Source organism: Neolamprologus brichardi, chromosome 15 (genome assembly GCF_056152115.1).
Source record: "Neolamprologus brichardi isolate AB-2024 chromosome 15, ASM5615211v1, whole genome shotgun sequence".
NCBI lineage: Eukaryota > Metazoa > Chordata > Actinopteri > Cichliformes > Cichlidae > Neolamprologus > Neolamprologus brichardi.
Window position 1 is genome coordinate 27,957,501 of NC_142118.1, and position 8,377 is coordinate 27,965,877.

Consider the following 8,377-nt stretch of genomic DNA (forward strand, 5'->3'; position numbering starts at 1 on the left):
TGTGTGTGTGTGTGTGTGTGTGTGTGTGTGTGTGTGTGTGTGTGTGTGTGTGTGTGTGTTCTTGCTTTATTTGTGTCCTCGTGAGAACTTTTGACATTCAAAGTCAGGATAATTTTAAGCGTATTCTTATAAAAAACTGAAATCCTTTTTCAGTAAAATACATGACAGAATTTATTAATAGACTCATTTAGATCATCAGATTCATTCACATGATATCACATGACTGTTGAAGAATCTTTATTAATGTAAAAGAAATATCACTTAAAGCATTTGTGGGAACACATCAGTCACAAGAACATTTTCAGCTGCATGCTTTATCTTCAAGGCAGCAGCAAAAAAAACCTAATTAAAAACTTGTATTCATCTCTATGTAATTGAGTTACGAGATCACACAGTAATGAAGGACTATATAAGAAAGGTAATTGAAATACTTTAATAACTATAGCCACAAGGGTTCTTCGTGGTTTTCATCACAGTTAAAGATCTCATGCTGGTAGGGGTCACAAATCATATGCAGATATTTAATAATGAGCTTTAAAAGCAGGTTGATCATAACAAGGGCATCCATGCTATCACTTACAGTTTATGTATGGATTTATCTTTGTTTCTGTGAGTTATTGAATAGATGGAGTTTATATGAAAATGTGTTGCCTGTCAAAATGGGAAAAAAGGAACTAAATTATAAAGTATTGTCATATGTTATATACTGTGCTTTTATAAACTAAGATCTGTTCTGACTAGATAAATAATAATGCCAAAATATATTATTTACTTGTATTTTTTCACTTTTCTTACAAATTGGTCTTCTTATTACTGCAAAACAGGAGACCCAGTACTGTCAAAAGACAGATTTCTGACAGTGCCCTGTGCTCTGAGCTAAATCTACAAGAACAGAAAGACACCCACAGTGTTGGTACACTACAAAGTGTTGATGTTTGCAACTGCCACAGTTTGCCTAAACAACAAATAATAAAAATAGGTATAATACAAAACTAATCCTAAATGTGCTGCCTGTGACAGAACAGTTATAAAGAGAAACGTTTTAAGGATACATTCCCTGAATACGTGTGTGCCTGCACATTCACTCATACACAATGTATTAGTTTAAATCTGTGAATAATTGGGGTAATCTAACTCAGCTCTGCATGTGCTTCCGAAGTGTAAATGGACTGGTTATTATATAGTGGCTTTCTACTCTACCTACAACATGCTTCATTCACCCAAGCATGTTCTTTTAGGTATTTTGTATGTAACATTCTAACTCTGATAGGTGTCTTTAGGGCCTGCTATGTTACTGGGATATTTGGCATGAAGTCTGACGCAGACAGGGATCAAACCACTAACCTTCCAATTAATAGTTGCTCTATCCCCTGAGGTCTGAGCTTGGAAAGGAAAGTGTCTGGACTTCTTTAAGTTTCCTTGAAGCATTTCACCTCTCATCTGAGAAGCTTCTTCAGTTCTAAAAGCAACTGGTGGAGAGTTCCAGATTTTAAGCCCTATGGGAGTGTCCCCAAGAGAGTCATGAACCCCCTGTTGATCCTCCACCTAAGCACACGAACCAAGGTGTGAAAGCAGGTGTGGGTCACAATCAGCCAAGGTTTCAGGTGAACCCACTGTGAAACCTAGCCCCGCCCTATCATGTGATTTATGGAGGTCAAATGGCCCAGGATGTGAGTGGGAGTTAAGGCGTCTGAGAAGGATCTCAAAACTGGATTACCTCCTGAGCTACAGCCACCTGGGAAAATACAGTGGGTAGGTTGAACAGTTGTGGAGCAGGCCGAAGACCAGAGTAGACTGGGAGGCAGACTCTTCAGACACCTACTATGAAACAAGCTCCCAAAGTGGAATAAGTGGACAAACACCCTCCCTACTTTCAAGATTAGACTTCAAACGTTCCTTTTTGATAAAGCTTACAGTTGGGGCTGGATCAGGAGACCCTGAACTGCTGCTGGGAGTTTCCTATGCATGATGCCCTGACCATTTCTTCTTCATTCATCCTTTCCCTTTCCGTATGCTTGTCTCTCCCCTGACTCCCAACCAGTGAGAGCAGATCACTGTCCCTCCATGAACCTCGTTCTGCCAAAGGTTTCTTCCCATTAAAAGGGAGTTTTCCTTCCCACTGTCGCCAAGTGCTTGTGTGTGTGATTGTTGCGGTTTCTTTCTTTACCTTACAATATTAAGCAGCTTTAGGGTTCTGCTCAACCAATTGGTAGAGCACATTTTCAGGCCCTATATCTAACTGAGGCTTTCATTGAAATTGGCATACCTTGTTGAGTTTTTTCTACCAATTGGTTTACATCTGTAATGCCAAAAAAAATCCACCAGAAGGCACTGTGAATGGAAACTGTTGGCTCTTCTTATACCTCTCCAACCAGGAAGTCAGAAACAAAAAAACATCCATCATATTTTGAGTGTTTTTGATGAAACTAAGATAGGAAGATATAATTTTTTGATATATGATAGTGTTAGAGGACTTACTAAACAGATGTATGTCACTTGACAGCATTAAACAAGTGGAATTAAATGTTTAAGAATTTTTTTAAAAAGTGTTTAACCAAACAGTTAATTTGTTCCTTTATGGTGCTACTGCTAACATAACCTAAATGTTATTAAAATTGATTGTTTGCCATAAAATCAGGCCACTAGACCCATTTTGTTTATCCATTGCTATTGATAAATCACATCAAGTGTTAGCACAGCAAGAATATGCTGAAATAATTTCCTCAGTAAGTCATTTTTGTAACTTTCTGAGTTAATATTAGTAAATATTGTAAAAATCAAGAATAACACGTGGAAATCACAAATATCACAACTGTAATTTTAACCAAATTACAGTAGTTGGTAAATTAATATTACTAAGTTGTCAAAATTATAATTTCATGTTTAACAAGTACTATATGGACAGGAAAAAATTATATGGCTAAAAAATCAGATGGTCCTGTGGCATGATACTCATGATACCATCCATCTTCAACCACAGTGTGTTTGAGGTCATGGTTTCATATGAAGCCAACAGGGCTGGCACTCTCCACCAATATATTGCCAACAAACCAGATGAGTGGGGCTTTAAATTGTTCTGCCAAGCAAGTTCATCTGGCATCATCCACAACTTTCTGCTGTATCAAGGGGGATCTACATTCTTCAATGCTCCCCTCAGTGAAAAAGAACAGAAGCTACCTCTAGGGGCCAAAGTTGTAAAAAAAACTGTATGCAAACCCATAAAAGAACCTCAGCTCTTCACAAGTTTCAGCTTGGTCCAGAACTTGCACACCTATTTGGGTGTCCATTGGTACTGTATGACCAAACTGCACCGTGGAGCTCCCCTGATGGCAGACAAAGACCTGATGAAGAAGGGCCATGGAGCCTGTTATTACAAGTCTGATGAAGGTCTGATTGCAATAAAATGGTTTGACAAGAAATGTGTCAACCTTCTAAACAATGCCTGTGGGTTCATGCCTCTTTCATCGGTCAAACGGTGGAGCAAAGATCACCATTCCATGCCCATCACTCATCCCTGTATATAATTAGCATATGGGAGAAATGAAGCTTTCTGATATGCTATTACACCTGTATAAGGCAAGTTATAAGTTACAAGTTAAGGAGATGGCATATTCCACTGTTCGGCTACATCCTTGACTTGAATACCTGGTCTACAAGAGAGACTGTGCCCTACTGGACCAGAAACCGATGGCTCTCAAAAGGTTTCCACCTGGCTGTGTCTGAACCAAGTTAACAAGCCAGCATCTAGAGTTGGACAACCATGATTCAGCTCTCCAAGACCACAGAATAAATGCTACACCCTAAGACCCCAACAACCAAAACCACAAGCAGCTGTGCTTGATTTGCACTGTTTTTAGTTTTTATTTTTAAAACAAAAATGATTTTGCACAGTAGCATTCAATCACAAGTGGCCTGAATGTGAGTATTTTGTGCTGTTTCACATTTGCAGATTTAAAAAATATGCATTTTGTTGTTTGATATAATACTTTCTTTTGATGGAATGAAAACAGCAATGTTCACTGGCATGCTACTAGAAATAAACTGTATCCAATGCCCTGGATAGTTTTTGTTATTAATTTAATTATAATTTGGCCCTTTATTTGATTTTTTCAACTGTATTATCTAATGTACTTGTATTTGCATGACATTTCATACTTTTACCATTAAGTGACATCTCAACCGTTTGGTAGAGATTAACATTTTAAAAACTACAGGGTCTATTGAAAAAAAATTGATTGTGGTTATTACTCACCCAAATCTATAAGAAATGCAAACAAAAAATGTTTCCATTGTTTTTTTCTTGGTGTGGATCTCAAAGGGTTAAGGCAACTGCTGTTGTGAATTTGGGCTATATAAAACGAACTGATTTTAACTGAGTTTACACACAGAAAAGTTTGAATTATTAGCACTGGTATTTCCAAATATAGTGTTACAGTAAGGATGAGGATGTTTTCAGAGAGAACTAAACTCATGTAGGAGAACAGTTTCTGTGTAGATATGTGTTTTCTCAGTGTCTTCTGTCTCACAAACAGGAATGATTGGATTAAATGCTGGGACTCTTTTGCCAACTGCCATAATACTGTGCTGTATTTACAGAATTGATATCATGCGATGACAACAGGACAGTCAGGTATTTTGCACATCCTTTGCTGTGACAGTTAGTGACACAACTGGTGCCTCAGCCATGTGTATGAGGCAGCTGCTGCACATGGAAGTAGGTCAGGACAGTAATTCCTTATGAGAGGAGAAAGCAGAAAAACTGCCAAACATGTCACTCTCTGTTACACAGCAATGAAAAGACTAAGGACTGAGGGTAGAGAGGAGAAGGGAGGGGGACAGAAACACAGAAGGAGAAAAAAAGATAGAAACAGAAGGGAAATGGAGAAGATGGGAGAAAACAATGATGGAGCAGAAGGGTGGAGATTTAGAGGCAAGAGAGCAAGCCAGTGAGGGAGTGGGAGGAGAATGCGAGGATCAGAGTGAGAGGAAAGTGAATATGACTGTATGAGGAGAAACCATTGCAGAAGAGTGATAGGTTAAGAAAGCGAGAATAAATAGAGCGGTGGGGGAGAGCACGGGCCAATGCTGAGCCGTGCAGCACGACATTAGGATTAATCGAGACTCTGTGGAAAAGAGGAAGCAGATGGACAGCTGTGCTGACTGGACTGATTCTTTTGTCAGAGAAAGAAGAAGATGAAAGATCTTTTTCAAACCTGGCCAACACGCACACACACACCACAGTAGGCGAGCCATCTGGAATAGTGTCATTAGCCAATCACAGAGATAGAGACGGAGACAGAGCAGATAGGAGGAGAAGCAGAGAGGTGAGAAGGGAGACAGCAGTACTGTGTGTGTCTGAGTGGGTGTGTAACACAAGGGCACAGAGGCAGCTTATACAGCAAACAAAGATATAACCAGTGAGAGAAGTTAGTTCAAGCTGATTTTTCCAACTCATAAGCCAATAATCACTTTTAATTACTTTGTTCTATTCAGATATTCCAATAATTCAATGAGAGCTTGATCCATGAACAAACTCTGAGGTACCCCTGAGCAAGGTACCGTCCCTACATGCTGCTTCCCGGGCACCCAATGGCTGCCCACTGCTTCACTGAGTGAATGAGTTAAATGCAGAGAGGAATTTCCCCACAGGGATCAATAAAATACAAAGTATACATTAAAGACACAGAAACAGAAGCACAAATGCACATAGTGTGTGAGTATGTATGAGTTTTTGGACTGTAATGGACTGTGGACTGTGATGGTCACTTCACTATATAATATATAGTATCCTTTAGTATCATAATATCCTATTAGAGCGATTAGAACATGCTGTAGGTATTACAGGTACTGCACTGCAGTGGTTTGTATCATATCTATCTAATAGACTCCAATTTGTGCATGTAAATGGAGAGTCCTCTTCACACACTGAGGTTAATTATGGAGTTCCACAGGGTTCAGTGCTAGGACCAATTCTGTTTACATTATACATGCTTCCCTTAGGCAGCATCATTAGAAGACATAGCATACATTTTCACTGCTATGCAGATGACACCCAGCTCTATCTGTCCATGAAGCCAGATAACACACACCAATTAGTTAAACTGCAGGAATGTCTTAAAGACATAAAGACCTGGATGGCCGCTAACTTTCTGCTTCTTAATTCAGATAAAACTGAGGTTATTGTACTCGGCCCTGAAAAGCTTAGAAATATGGTATCTAACCAGATTCTTACTCTGGATGGCATTACCTTGGCCTCCAGTAACGCTGTGAGGAACCTTGGAGTCATTTTTGACCAGGATATGTCCTTCAACGCACATATTAAACAAATATGTAAGACTGCGTTCTTCCATTTGCGCAACATCTCTAAAATTAGAAATATCCTGTCTCAGAGTGATGCTGAAAAACTAGTTCATGCATTTATTACTTCCAGGCTGGACTACTGCAATTCATTATTATCAGGATGTCCAAAAAACTCACTGAAAAGCCTTCAGCTAATCCAAAATGCTGCAGCAAGAGTCCTGACAGGGACTAGAAAGAGAGAGCATATTTCTCCTGTTTTGGCTTCCCTTCATTGGCTTCCTGTTAAATCCAGAATTGAATTCAAAATCCTGCTCCTCACATACAAGGTCTTAAATAATCAGGCCCCATCTTATCTTAATGACCCTGTAGTACCATATCACCCTATTAGAGCACTTTGCTCTCGCTCTGCAGGCCTACTTGTTGTTCCTAGAGTATTTAAAAGTAGAATGGGAGGCAGAGCCTTCAGTTTTCAGGCCCCTCTTCTGTGGAACCAGCTTCCACTTTGGATTCGGGAGACAGACACTATCTCTACTTTTAAGATTAGGCTTAAAACTTTCCTTTTTGCTAAAGCATATAGTTCGGGCTGGACCAGGTGACCCTGAATCCTCCCTTAGTTATGCTGCAATAGACGTAGGCTGCCGGGGGATTCCCATGATGCATTGAGTTTTTCCTTTCCAGTCACCTTTCTCACTCACTATGTGTTAATAGACCTCTCTGCATTGAATCATATCTGTTATTAACCTCTGTCTCTCTTCCACAGCATGTCTTTTATCCTGTCTTCCTTCTCTCACCCCAACCGGTCGCAGCAGATGGCCGCCCCTCCCTGAGCCTGGTTTTGCCGGAGGTTTCTTCCTGTTAAAAGGGAGTTTTTCCTTCCCACTGTCGCCAAAGTGCTTGCTCATAGGGGGTCATATGATTGTTGGGTTTTTCTCTGTATCTATGAAGCGCCTTGAGGCGACTTTTGTTGTGATTTGGTGCTATATAAATAAAATTGAATTGAATTGAATTGAATTGAACTATTTGGTTGAGAAGGAGCCATGCTAAGTTATCAACTAATGCTAACAAGTGTGGTTAGCAAGCTGCAGCCATAAAATGTATAATACACAGACATACGTCTCTGATCATTACTATTAAATAATAAAATAATAAAATACAAGAATTCACTCCCTGGAGGGCAAACTTCTTGGATGCTCTGTGAAACACAGCAGGCCATGTTATCTGTGAGACACTTCTACTAAAATGTTCCAAAAAGACCAGGAGTACAAACAAACCATCAAACAGTAGTCGAGATATTTCACAACCAGAACGTAATGGCATAGTAGCTCATGCCAGCTCAAACTAACACATAAACTAATAAGAAATCCACAAATGTGTCCGTTACCCTAAGAAAATGTGGGGGAAGACCCATTAGGTCAGACCTTCCCAAAGTGTGGGGCCCACCCCCTGGGGGGGGGGGGGGGGGGGGGGGGGGGCACAGAGCCATTGCAGGGGGGGCGCGGCATGAAAAGGGAAAAAAACAAACAAAAACAAAGCTTGGACACTGCTAGCACTGGCTCCCACACAAACACAAAGCAGGAGATGAAGCATAGCTGAATATGTTTCCAAACCAACTTCATTCTAAGCCAAAGACTAGAAAATATGGTGAAGCATATCTGCCCTTTGGTTTCACCTGCACAAGTGCCAAGGTAGGTCTCCCCTGGAGAATTGGTTTTCCCTTTGTCGGGAGCACGCGCTGGGCTCTCCAAATCAGGGACAAACAGTATCCCACATTCTTGATTTTTAGTTCACAAACACTTCTTGTAATAACTAACTACTCCTGACATTTTGGAGATGTTAGCTCTTTATACAGTAAAGTTACAGCGGGATAAAAAATAATATCAGGCTGTTCCTGCCACAATTTGTTCCCCCTGTCTAAATCCCGGACAAACAGTATGTTTATGTTTTTAAACCCATTTTGCACAGAGAGGCATTTTTTAAAAAAGGTATTGATAGCAATGTTGAACATTATTACACAGGGAAAAAAAACAACTACATGTAAAATAATTACACCGTGAAGCCTCTGCCTTTCTAGATGGAG